Source organism: Arachis stenosperma, chromosome 5, assembly GCF_014773155.1.
Source record: "Arachis stenosperma cultivar V10309 chromosome 5, arast.V10309.gnm1.PFL2, whole genome shotgun sequence".
NCBI lineage: Eukaryota > Viridiplantae > Streptophyta > Magnoliopsida > Fabales > Fabaceae > Arachis > Arachis stenosperma.
Window position 1 is genome coordinate 104,724,286 of NC_080381.1, and position 13,430 is coordinate 104,737,715.

At 41.1% G+C, this 13,430-nt stretch overlaps 1 non-coding gene across 1 annotated transcript; it reads right to left on the reverse strand.

Moving 5' to 3' along the window:
• On the reverse strand, positions 1-108 carry LOC130984890 (small nucleolar RNA R71). The gene has a single exon (XR_009088794.1). It is a non-coding gene; the product is annotated as a small nucleolar RNA R71 (small nucleolar RNA).
• Between the last annotated feature and the right edge of the window lie 13,322 nt (positions 109-13,430).

Genomic DNA, 13,430 nt, shown 5'->3' on the forward strand with positions numbered 1-13,430 from the left:
AAGCTTAGAGTGGAAGTCCAAACCTTCAGACAGAAGGATGGAGAATCCCTCTATGAAGCTTGGGAAAGATACAAACAATTGATCAGAAAATGTCCTTCTGACATGCTTTCTGAATGGAGCATCATAGGTATTTTCTATGATGGTCTCTCTGAACTATCCAAGATGTCTTTGGATAGCTCTGCTGGAGGATCTCTTCATCTGAAGAAGATGCCTACAGAAGCTCAAGAGCTAATTGAAATGGTTGCAAATAACCAATTCATGTACACTTCTGAAAGGAATCCTGTGAACAATGGGACAAATCAGAAGAAAGGAGTTCTTGAGATTGATACTCTGAATGCCATTCTGGCTCAGAACAAGATATTGACTCAACAAGTCAATTTGATTTCTCAAAGTCTGTCTGGAATGCAAATGCACCAAGCAGTACTAAGGATGCTTCATCTGAAGAAGAAGCTTATGATCCTGAGAACCCTTCAATGGAAGAGGTGAATTACCTAGGAGAACCCTATGGAAACACCTATAATTCTTCATGGAGAAATCATCCAAATTTCTCATGGAAGGATCAACAGACCTCAACAAGGTTTCAACAACAATAATGGTGGAAGAAACAGGTTTAGCAATGGCAAGCCTTTTCCATCATCTTCTCAGCAACAGACAGAGAATTCTAAGCAGAACCCCTCTGACTTAGCAACTATGGTCTCTGATCTAATCAAAACCTCTCAAAGTTTCATGACTGAAACAAGGTCCTCCATTAGGAATTTGGAGGCACAAGTGGGACAGCTGAGCAAGAAAATTACTGAACTCCCTCCTAGTACTCTCCCAAGCAATACAGAAGAAAATCCAAAAGGAGAGTGCAAGGCCATCAACATGGCCGAATTTGGAGAGGAAGGAGAGGAAGTGAACGCCACTGAGGAAGACCTCAATGGGCGTGCACTAGCTTCCACTGAGTTCCCCAATGAGGAACCATGGGAATCTGAGGCTCAAAATGAGACCATAGAGATTCCATTGGACTTACTTCTGCCTTTCATGAGCTCTGATGAGTATTCTTCCTCTGAAGAGGATGAGTATGTCACTGAAGAGCATGTTGCTAAATACCTTGGAGCAATCATGAAGCTAAATGACAAGTTATTTGGAAATGAGAATTGGGAGGATGAACCCCCTTTGCTCACCAAAGAATTGGATGACTTGTCTAGGCAGAAATTACCTCAAAAGAGGCAGGACCCTGGGAAGTTCTCCATACCTTGTACCATAGGCACCATGACCTTCAACAAGGCTCTATGTGACTTAGGGTCAAGTGTAAACCTCATGCCTCTCTCTGTAATGGAGAAACTAGGGATCTTTGAGGTGCAAGCTGCAAGAATCTCATTAGAGATGGCAGACAACTCAAGAAAACAAGCTCATGGACTTGTAGAGGATGTTTTGGTGAAGATTGAAGACCACTACATCCCTGCTGATTTCATAGTCCTAGAGACTGGGAAGTGCATGGATGAATCCATCATCCTTGGCAGACCCTTCCTAGCCACAGCAAAGGCTGTGATTGATGTTGATAGAGGTGAACTGATCATTCAAGTGAATGAAGAATCCTTTGTGTTTAAGGCTCAAGGATATCCCTCTGTCACCATGGAGAGGAAGCATGAAGAGCTTCTCTCAAATCACAGTCAAGCAGAGCCCCCACAGTCAAACTCTAAGTTTGGTGTTGGGAGGCCACAACCAAATTCTAAGTTTGGTGTTGAACCCCCACATTCAAACTCTAAGTTTGGTGTTAGGAGGTTCCAACATTGCTCTGAGAAAATGTGAGGCTCCATGAGAGCCATCTGTCAAGCTAATGACATTAAAGAAGCGCTTGTTGGGAGGCAACCCAATGTTATATTTTATATATTTTTTTCTTTGTTATTTTATTTTATTTTGTAGGTTGATGATCATGAGAAGTCACAAAATCAATTGAAAAAGCAAAAACAGAATGAAAAACAGGAAGAAAAACAGCACACCCTGGAGGAAGAACCTACTGGCGTTTAAACGCCAGTAAGGCTAGCAGATGGGCGTTAAACGCCCAGTCTGGCACCATTCTGGGCGTTTAACGCTAGAAAGGGGCACCAGACTGGCGTTAAATGCCAGGAAAGGGCAAGAACCTGGCGTTAAACGCCAGAAATGGGCACCAGCCCGGCGTTTAACGCCAGAATTGGCTCAAAACGTGATTTGCATGCCATTTGGTGCAGGGATGACTTTTCCTTTACACCTCAGGATCTGTGGACCCCACAGGATCCCCAACAACCCCACCACTCTCTCTCTTCTTCCCCATTCACCAATCACCTCAATACCTCTTCCCCAAAAACCCTTCACCTATCAAATCCCATCTTCTCTTCACCACTCACATCCATCCTTCACAAAACCCCACCTACCTCACCCTTCAAATTCAAACCACTTTCCCTCCCAAACCCACCCATACATGACCGAACCATGACCCCCCTCTCCTATATAAACCCTTCTTCACCCCTTCATTTTCACACAACCTAAACACCACTTCTCACCCTCTTTGGCCGAACACAAAAACCATTCCCTTCTTCCTCATTTCTTCTTCTTCTACTCTTTTCTTTCTTCTTTTGCTCGAGGACGAGCAAACCTTTTACGTTTGGTGTGGTAAAAGCGTTGCTTTTTCGTTTTTCCATAACCATTTATGGCATCCAAGGCCGGAGAAACCTCTAGAAAGAGGAAAGGGAAGGCAAAAGCTTCCACCTCTGAGTCATGGGAGATGGAGAGATTCATCTCAAAGGGTGCATCAAGACCACTTCTATGAAGTTGTGGCCTTGAAGAAGGTGATCCCCGAGGTCCCTTTTTCACTCAAAAAGGGTGAATATCCGGAGATCCGACATGAGATCCGAAGAAGAGGTTGGGAAGTTCTTACCAACCCCATTCAACAAGTCGGAATCTTAATGGTTCAAGAGTTCTATGCCAATGCATGGATCACCAAGAACCATGATCAAAGTGTGAACCCGGATCCAAAGAATTGGCTTACTATGGTTCGGGGAAAATACTTGGATTTTAGTCCGGAAAATGTAAGGTTGGCATTCAACTTGCCTATGATGCAAGGAGATGAACATCCTTACACTAGAAGGGTCAACTTTGATCAAAGGTTGGACCAAGTCCTCACTGACATTTGTGAAGAGGGCGCCCAATGGAAGAGAGATTCAAGAGGAAAGCCGGTTCAATTGAGAAGGCATGACCTCAAACCCGTGGCTAGAGGATGGTTGGAGTTTATCCAACGCTCAATCATTCCCACTAGCAACCGGTCCGAAGTTACTCTAGACAGAGCCATCATGATCCATAGCATCATGATTGGAGAAGAAATAGAAGTTCATGAGGTTATAGCTCAAGAAATCTATAAGGTGGCGGACAAGTCCTCTACCTTGGCAAGGTTAGCCTTTCCTCATCTCATTTGTCACATCTGTTATTCAGTAGGAGTTGACATAGAGGGAGACATCCCCATTGATGAGGATAAGCCCATCACTAAGAAAAGGATGGAGCAAACAAGAGACCCCTCTCATCATGAGATCCCTGAGATGCCTCAAGGGATGCACTTTCCTCCACAAAACTATTGGGAGCAACTGAACACCTCCCTAGGAGAATTGAGTTCCAACATGGGACAACTAAGGGTGGAGCACCAAGAACATTCCATCCTCCTCCATGAAATTAGAGAAGATCAAAGAATCATGAGAGAGGAGCAACAAAGACAAGGAAGAGACATTGAGGAGCTCAAGCACTCCATAAGACCTTCAAGAGGAAGAACAAGCCACCATCACTAAGGTGGACCCGTTCTTTAATCTCCTTGTTCTTTATTTTCTTGTTTTTTGAAAATTTATGCTTTATGTTTGCCCATGTTTGTGTCTTGTGATCATTAGTGTCTTAGTGTCTATGCCTTAAAGTTATGAATGTCCTATGAATCCATCACCTCTCTTGAAAAAAAGAAAAAAAGAAAAAGAATTGCATGAATTTTGAATTTTATAACAGTTTGATTATTTTGATGTGGTGGCAATATTTTTGTTTTCTGAATGTATGCTTAAACAGTGTATATGTCTTTTGAATTTGTGGTTCATGAATGTTGGCTCTTGAAAGAATGATGAAAAAGGAGACATGTTACTGAGGATCTGAAAAATCATAAAAAAATGATTATTGAAGCAAGAAAAAGCAGTGAATACAAAAAAAAAACAAAAAAAAAGAGAAAAAAAAAACGAAAAAAAAAGAGAGAAATAAAGTTGTGATCCAAGGCAAAAAGAGTGTGCTTAAGAACCCTGGACACCTCTAGTTGGGGACTCTAGCAAAGCTAAGTCACAATCTGAAAAGGTTCACCCAATTATGTGTCTGTGGCATGTATGTATCCGGTGGTAATACTGGAAGACAGAGTGCTTTGGGCCACAGCCAAGACTCAATAAGTAGCTGTGTTCAAGAATCATCATACTTAACTAGGAAAATCAATAACACTATCTGGATTCTGAGTTCCTAAAGAAGCCAATCATTCTGAGTTTCAAAGGATAGAGTGAGATGCCAAAACTGTTCAGAGGCAAAAAGCTAAAAGTCCCGCTCATCTAATTAATACTGATCTTCATAGATGTTTTTGGAGTTCATTGCATATTCTCTTCTTTTTATCTTATTTGATTTTCAGTTGCTTGGGGACAAGCAACAATTTAAGTTTGGTGTTGTGATGAGCGGATAATTTGTACGCTTTTTGGCATTGTTTTTAGTATGTTTTTAGTATGATCTAGTTAGTTTTTAGTATAGTTTTGTTAGTTTTTAGTTAAAATTCACTTTTTTGGACTTTACTATGAGTTTGTGTGTTTTTCTGTGATTTCATGTATTTTCTGGCTGAAATTGAGGGACCTGAGCAAAAATCTGATTCAGAGACTGAAAAGGACTGCAGATGCTGTTGGATTCTGACCTCCCTGCACTAAAAAAGGATTTTCTGGAGCTACAAAAGCCCAATTGGCGCGCTCTCAACGGCGTTGGAAAGTAGACATCCTGGGCTTTCCAGCAATATATGCTAGTCCATACTTTGCCCAAGATTTAATGGCCCAAACTGGTGTTCAAAGTCACCCTCAGAATTCCCAGCGTTAAACGCCGGAACTGGCACCAAAATGGGAGTTAAACGCCCAAACTGGCATAAAAGCTGGCGTTTAACTCCAAGAAGAGTCTCTACACGAAAATGCTTCATTGCTCAGCCCAAGCACACACCAAGTGGGCCCGGAAGTGGATTTTTATGTCATTTACTCATCTTTGTAACCCTTAGGCTACTAGTTTTCTATAAGTAGGACCTTTTACTATTGTATTTTCATCTTGGTTCTTCTGGTTCCCTCTCTGGGGCCGAAGCCAATGATTGATGACATGTCATCATATACCCATTTTCTATGCTTTTTCATACAAGAAATTGATGATTTGTGCTTAAATATTGAATGCTTTTTGTACTTAAATGATATATTTTCTTGATATTTTAATTTTATAAATCTTGTAGGAAATAAGAAGAAAAAGAAGCAAAGAAGCACAAAAAAAGGAGAAAAAAAGAGCTTTGGGGTACACTTTGAAGTTGGGGTACACTTTGGAGCCTTAGGCCACGCTTTTAAAAGCGTGGCCCATGACCAAATCAAGGAAGGAAGCAGCCAGCACGCACACTGCCCTGCCCTTGCCAAGGGCAGGGCAGAATCGTGATGCACATTGAGGATTGGAAGCAAGAATTTCGCTAAGGTAAAATCTGGGCGCTCACAGCATGACCATGCCTCCTTCAAAGGGCTATAACTTGAGCTACAGACGTCCAATTGATGTGCTTCCAGTTGCGTTGGAAAGCTGACATTCAGAGCTTTCCAACGATATATAGCAATCCATATTTGGCGAACAATTGCGGCAGGAACGAGAGGCATATTTAAGGGCCAAAAATAAGCAAAAATAAACCAAGGAAAAGAAGTAGCGTGTGCATCCACCAAGTATCGAACGCGGAGCTTCATTTTTTGGAAACATTGCCCTGCCCTCCGCAAGGGCAGGGTAGCATTTGGTTGGTGCACAACTCTGGCGCACCAAAAAGTGAATCTGGCGCACCACACACAATCCTGGCAGCACCATGTGATGACAAGTCATCATATACCCATTTTTCTAGCTAATTTCACTTGTTTTGTTAGCATTTATGCACTTTCTTGCATCCTAAGTAAGTGATTTGGAGTGAAAATGCATAACTTCTCTAAATCAAGCAACCACCATGAAATTAATGTTAAATCATGAGGTTTAAACTAATTTTAATTGAATTTTAATTGATTTATAAGCCTCTTGAATTTAGTGATACTTGGAGTGGTTGTTTTGGTTTATTATAGGTGAAGAAAAGAAAAGAAAAGGAAAAGCGTGGCCTAAGAAGTGTAGCCCAAGGAAAGGAAGTGTGGTCAAAGCAAGAGGAAGTGTGCCGCATGCAAAGGGGAGGCAAACATTGCCCTCCACAAGGGCACACTGCCCTCTAGGAGGGCAACATAAGGGAACCAAGCAAGGAAGGCAACTCTGCCCTGCCCACTACAAGGGCAGAGCACAAAATTGTGCCTTGGAACCAAGAAGAAGAGAACCTTGCCCTGCCCTCCACAAGGGCATATCGGGCTCACCAAGGAAGAAAATCAAAGGAAAAATGTCACCCATGCATGCCACAAGAATCGAACACGGAACAAGGAAGAAGCAAGGAACTAAGGTTGAGTGCCGCGCCAAGAAACCAAGGAAATTAATTGAGCGTGTGTTCCAGCCGTGTTTCGAACACGGGACATCAAAGTGGAAACACTACCCTGCCCTCCGCGAGGGCAGGGCAGCATTTTGTTGGTGCATGGATCTGGCGCACCAAGAGACACTTCTGGCGCACCAAATCACTCTCCTGGCAGCACCAACGCGCACCACACTCAATCCTGGCAGCACCAATTTTTTCTGCCCTGCCCTCCGCGAGGGCAGGGCAGCATCCTATGCACCAAGGCAAATTCTGGCGCACCAATTCTTGATTCTGGCAGCACCAACAGCGCACCAAAGCAAATTCTGGCGCACCAACTTTTCCTGCCCTGCCCTTGGCGCGGGCAGGGCAGCGTTTTGCGCACCAACATGCACCAGGCCGCACCAAAGCCGCACCAAAGCCGCGCCAACATGCACCAAATCCTGCCCTGCCCTCCACAAGGGCAGGGCAGCCTCCTGGGAGCAACCTCTCATGGGCCGAAAATTCAAATTAAAACCCCATTTTAATTCATTTCTTCACCAAATCAAAAGCCCATCCAAATCCCAAAATCCAAAAAGAGAAAGTGTATAAATAGGAGCTAGTTTGATGTAATTAGGACTTTTGAACTTTTACTTCACCTTTTGACTTACCTTTTGCTTTGCCTTGAATTTTGCACTTTCTTTGAGCTTTTGTAACTTTCCTTGAGAGACTACACCAAGATTTCAGAGAATTGGGGAGGAGAATTGATCTCTCTTCTTCCTCATTCTTGCTTGGGTCTTTTTAATTTCCTTGTTTTGATTCTTGGGTGTTAAGAATTGAGGAAATTCTGTCTCAATCTCCACTCAAGAACTCTTTAGTAACTTTTCTGCATAATTAAATCAATTTACATTCTCTTTACTGCTTCTTCTTCAATTCCTTGTCAATTGCTTTGTGAACTTGGATCTGGGAAGGCAAATAGAGATCTAGGCTCTGCTACCTAGTCTCTTGAGACCTGAGACCCAATTTTACTTTTAGTTCTTCTGTGAACCCTGCTGCATTTTAATTTCATTTTCTGTTTGAATTCTCATTGCTTCCAATTCAATTTCTGCTCTATCAATTGTGGCAATTTACTTTCTCTTTGTTTAGATTCTGCAATCCCAGTCCTCAAATCCCTTTTACATTCAAGCAATTTATATTTCTTGCCATTTAAGTTACTGCAATTTACATTTCTTGCACTTTAAGTTTCAGTCATTTACTTTCTTGTTCTTTAAGATTCTGCAAGTTTACTTTCCTGCTCTTTAATTTACTGCAATTTTCCCTTCCCCCTTTACATTTACTGTCATTTAGCTTCTGTTAAATACAACCCACTCAACCAAAACTTGATTCGCTTGACTAAATCAACCACTAAACTAAAATTGCTCAATCCTTCAATCCCTGTGGGATCGACCTCACTCATGTGAGTTATTATTACTTGATGCGACCCGGTACACTTGCCGGTGAGTTTTGTGTCGGATCGTTTTCCGCACATCAAGTTTTTTGGCGCCGTTGCCGGGGATTGAAATAGATTGATAATGATTAAGTGAAGTGGAGGTCTAGATTAAGCACTTTTTCTTTTCTGTTATTCTAATTCCTACTAACACACTAACTGTTTGAATTTTTGCTTAAACTAACTAAAACCTCATTCTAGCAATAGATTGAAGTTTTATTAATTTTCTGGGTTTGTGTTTATTGTTGTGTGTTTGTATGTCAGGTACAGGAAGATCTTCCCCTATCCTCTCTGAAATTGATCAAAGAACTCTTCGGAGAATAGAAGAGCTGAAAGAGGGAAGAACGTTATTGGAGAAGAAGAATCTGAGGAGGAATTCCAAGAAATGGAAGGAGATCCCAATCAACCAGGAGAAGGAGCCAACAATAACCAACAGCAACGAAGAGTCTTGGCTTCATACACATTTGCAAATGCTAGACACTGTGGAAGTAGTATTCTTCCTCCTAATGTCAATGCAACAATTTTGAACTAAAGCCACAACTCATCACTCTGGTTCAAAACAATTGTTCTTTTGGAGGAGGGCCTTTGGAGGATCCAAATCAACATTTGTCTACCTTCTTGAGAATTTGTGACACAGTGAAAACCAATGGTGTACCTCCTGATAGCTACAAGTTGCTGCTCTTTCCATTCTCTCTCAGAGATAAAGCCACTCAATGGCTAGAGACCTTTCCAAAAGAAAGCATCAACACTTGGGATGACTTGGTGAGCAAGTTTCTTGCCAAATTTTATCCCCCTCAAAGAATTCTAAGGTTGAAGACTGAGGTTCAAACGTTCACTCAATTGGAGGCTGAGAACTTATATGAAGCATGGGAAAGATATAAGGCTCTATTGAGGAAATGTCCACCAGAGATGTTCACTGAGTGGGACAAGTTGCAGAACTTCTATGAAGGACTCACTCTTAAAGCTCAAGAAGCACTTGATCACTCAGCAGGAGGCTCATTACAACTCATGAAAACCACAGAGGAAGCTCAAAACCTCATTGATATGGTGGCCAATAACCAATATTTCTTTGCTCATCAAAGACAACGCCAACCATCACAGAGATGAGGAGTAATGGAGTTAGAAGGAGTGGATTCTATCCTAGCTCAGAACAAGATGATGCAGCAGCAGATTCAACAATAGTTTGAGCAAATGGCTAAAAGAATTGATGGCTTGCAAGTGGCAGCAGTGAGCACCACAAGCCAACCTCCAACCACATGGGTGCAAGGTGAAGAAACTCAAGAGGAGCAACAGCAAGAGCAAGTCCAATACATGCACAACCAAAATCCTGGAACAAATGAAGTCTATGGGGACACTTACAATCCATCTTGGAAGAACCATCCCAACCTCAGATGGGGAGATAACCATAATCAAAACCAACAACCATGGCAAAGAAACACAAGTCAGAACAATTGGAAAAACACAAACCACAACTCCCAGCCAAACACTAACCAAAACTCATACAGAAAACCACAAAACAACTACCCCAATTCTAACCATCACCTAACCAATAACCACCCAACTAACCAAAACACTTATCATCATCCATCAACACCAAAAAATCAACCCATCTCACAAGACTCACAGAGGATCACTAATCTAGAGTTGCTCATGGAGAAACTGATGAAGAACCAAGAAGCCTCTATGAAGAACCTAGAGAGGCAGATTGGACAAATCTCCAAACAGATTTCTGTTGAGAAGCCATCAAGTTCACTACCTAGTGACACCATTCCCAGCCCAAAGGAAGAATGCAAGGTTGTGCAACTAAGAAGTGGAAAAGTGTTAACAGATGGTAACCAAGGGGCAACCAAGCATAATGACACTAAGCCAACAAAGAATGATGAAGCCATCAACAAGGACATGATGACCAAGAATGTCCCAGAAAAACTCACAGAGGAAGACAACAAGCCACAGAATTTGAAGAAAGGAGAGCAAATCAGGGAAGAACCAATTCCAAAACAGCATCAAGTGGAGAAGAGCTTAACACCACCACTGCCTTATCCACAGAGATTTCACAAGGAAACAAAGGAGCAGCATTTCCATAAATTTCTTGAGACTTTCAAGAAGTTGGAGATCAACATACCTTTAGCTGAAGCATTGGAGCAAATGCCTTTATATGCCAAGTTCTTAAAGGAGCTCATTAACAAGAAGAGACAGTAGAATGAAAAGGAGACTGTAATGCTCAGTGAAGAATGCAGTGCACTCATTAAAAAGGGACTCCCTTCCAAGCTTGAAGACCCTGGAGGTTTCTTCTTACCATGCACTATTGGAAACCTATTCATTAACAAGGGAATGTGCGATCTAGGAGCAAGCATAAATCTAATCCCATATTCTCTAGTGAAAAGGCTTGGCATAGAGGAGGTGAAACCAACACAGATGTCCTTGGAATTGGTGGACCAATCAGTAGTATATCCTAAAGGGCTGATTGAGAACCTTTTAGTTAAGGTTGGCAAGTTCATCTATCCGGCAGATTTTGTGATCCTGGATTCTTCAGAAAATGGAAGTGACTCCATAATACTTGGTCGACCATTTCTGGCCACTGCTAGAGCCATTGTGGATATAGAGCAAGGAGAGTTAACCCTCAGGATGCATGAGGAGAGCATCATCCTGAAAGTCTTTCCAGAATTACAAAGGGATGAAGAAACAAGCAAAATGAGTGATGATCTCCTTCCAAAGCAATCAACTGACAAGGAAGTAGAACAGAAAAACAACAGATGCAAGAAGAAAAAGGGATTCAAAAGGAAGCAGGGGTGATAAACAAGAAGGAAGGTATCACAACTCAAGTCACTGTCAAGAAAGAAAGATCAACAAGAAAGAAAAAAGATGAAGAGCAAGAAAAAGGCTCACAAAGGGTGGAAGAACAAGAAAATCCCAACTGAAGGATTTTCTAAAGGTGATAAGGTGCAACTAGTATATCAACAGCAGGGAGCAGAAGATTATTACACTGTCAACCAAATACTTTCTCTTGAGCATATGGAAATTGAGCATCAAGGCACACAGAGAAAGCTGACAGTGAGAGGTGACAAGTTGAGACATCACCAACATCAACCACCCTAAAGGGAGTTCAATGTCAAGCTAATGACAATAAAAGAGCGCTTGTTGGGAGGCAACCCAACCTGAGGTAGTTTTCTTTTTCATAGCTTTTTCAATAAAAATGTTGAATAATTGGTATGCATTGCAAGGAGCTAAGTTTGGTGTTGCACACCAAAACAATTTGAGGGAGAATGAAAACTTCTAAGTTTTGGTGTTCCACCAAAAATATCATTTAAAAACACATTCTCACCTCTTGCATGATTCTAGCTCCAAGCAATCAAACACATTATTCAACTGTTGAATTGTTTTCTAGCTTTAATTTCATTAACCTTTAGCAAGGATACATGGTTTCAAATATGGTTGACTTGTTGCATCTGAGGTAGTGGCAAACAATTAAGTTTGGTGTCCCTACACCAAAAATCAATCCTGGAACCACACTCAGTTTATGCATACTAACCATACAATTAAGGGCTTGAGAAGCAAGCAACTTTGAGGATTATGCAGGACATGAGTCAACAATTGAAGACATTATGCATTTTAACTCAAAGAGAACACAACAGAAGGAAAAATCAAAGGGCTACAACTTCAAAGGTTGTATCTAAAACTTAATCCTTGCTGCTGTGAAATGTTTTGAATCTGGAAACCATTGTATGTCTTGCTAAAGTGTTTATCTAGCTGCAAGTGAAATTGTTTGTTAAAAATGCTAAATCTGCATAATGCTTGTTATCCATCACTTAGATTTAAAAATTGTCTTGTTTCCCATATGCTTAAATAAAAGAGTTTGGTCTGAATTGAAAAGTGAAATATCCAATGTTGCATAAGTATGAATGGAAGTTGGTGGTGGTATATGTGTTTGATTAAATGCATAACTCATGAAATAATTGTTGCATAATATCATTTTCATTCAAGTGAGAGTTAGCTTGCTGTTGTAAAGACTCTTATCAATAATGAAACAGCCCTTGGTAACAAAAACAGAAAAGAATGGCAAGAAAACAAGAATAAAGGTTGGACACCAATAGCTTGGACCCTAGGACATATGCCTGTGGTGTTCTTGTACTAAGATCTGCTTGGATGAGTAAATTCTAAGGGGTATTTTAAAACCCGGTCACTTAGATCAACTGATTTGGGATGGCCAATTGAAAGTCCACAATAAAGAGCAACTTAGATACAAAACATTTAGTTATCCAAAGAGATGCTGGGCATCAATGATCCTAGGAAGAATTAGTGAGCCAAGTGTCTGTGGTGGAGAGATGTTGAGTAAAAGAAAGAAACAAATAAAGCCATGCAACATTTGACACCAAACCTCCAAAAGAATAAGCTTGTTAAGCATTATAAGAAAGAAAAGTTAGCAAGGGAGTGAGTAAAAGTAAGTCTTATAACAGCAAGTTTAGCAAACCTTTGATGAAAAATGTGTATTATGTAACAGCAAACAATAACTTGAGTTATCATTGTCTGCATAAAGACCCCACAGATTGAAGTTCTGCTATGCCTAATAAGGATATGTGTTCTTTTCTTATTCATTTCAATTTCTCTTAGTTTTGATGCTTGCTTGGGGACAAGCAAGATTTAAGTTTGGTGTTGTGATGACAAGTCATCATATACCCATTTTCAAGCTAATTTCACTTGTTTTGTTAGCATTTATGCACTTTCTTGCATCCTAAGTAAGTGATTTGGAGTGAAAATGCATAACTTCTCTAAATCAAGCAACCACCATGAAATTAATGTTAAATCATGAGGTTTAAGCTAATTTTAATTGAATTTAATTGATTTATAAGCTCTTGAATTTAGTGATACTTGGAGTGGTTGTTTTGGTTTATTATAGGTGAAGAAAAGAAAAGAAAAGGAAAAGCGTGGCCTAAGAAGTGTAGCCCAAGGAAAGGAAAGTGTGGTCAAAGCAAGAGGAAGTGTGCCGCATGCAAAGGGGAGGCAAACATTGCCCTCCACAAGGGCACACTGCCCTCTAGGAGGGCAACATAAGGGAACCAAGCAAGGAAGGCAACTCTGCCCTGCCCACTACAAGGGCAGAGCACAAAATTGTGCCTTGGAACCAAGAAGAAGAGAACCTTGCCCTGCCCTCCACAAGGGCAGTATCGGGCTCACCAAGGAAGAAAATCAAAGGAAAAATGTCACCCATGCATGCCACAAGAATCGAACACGGAACAAGGAAGAAGCAAGGAACTAAGG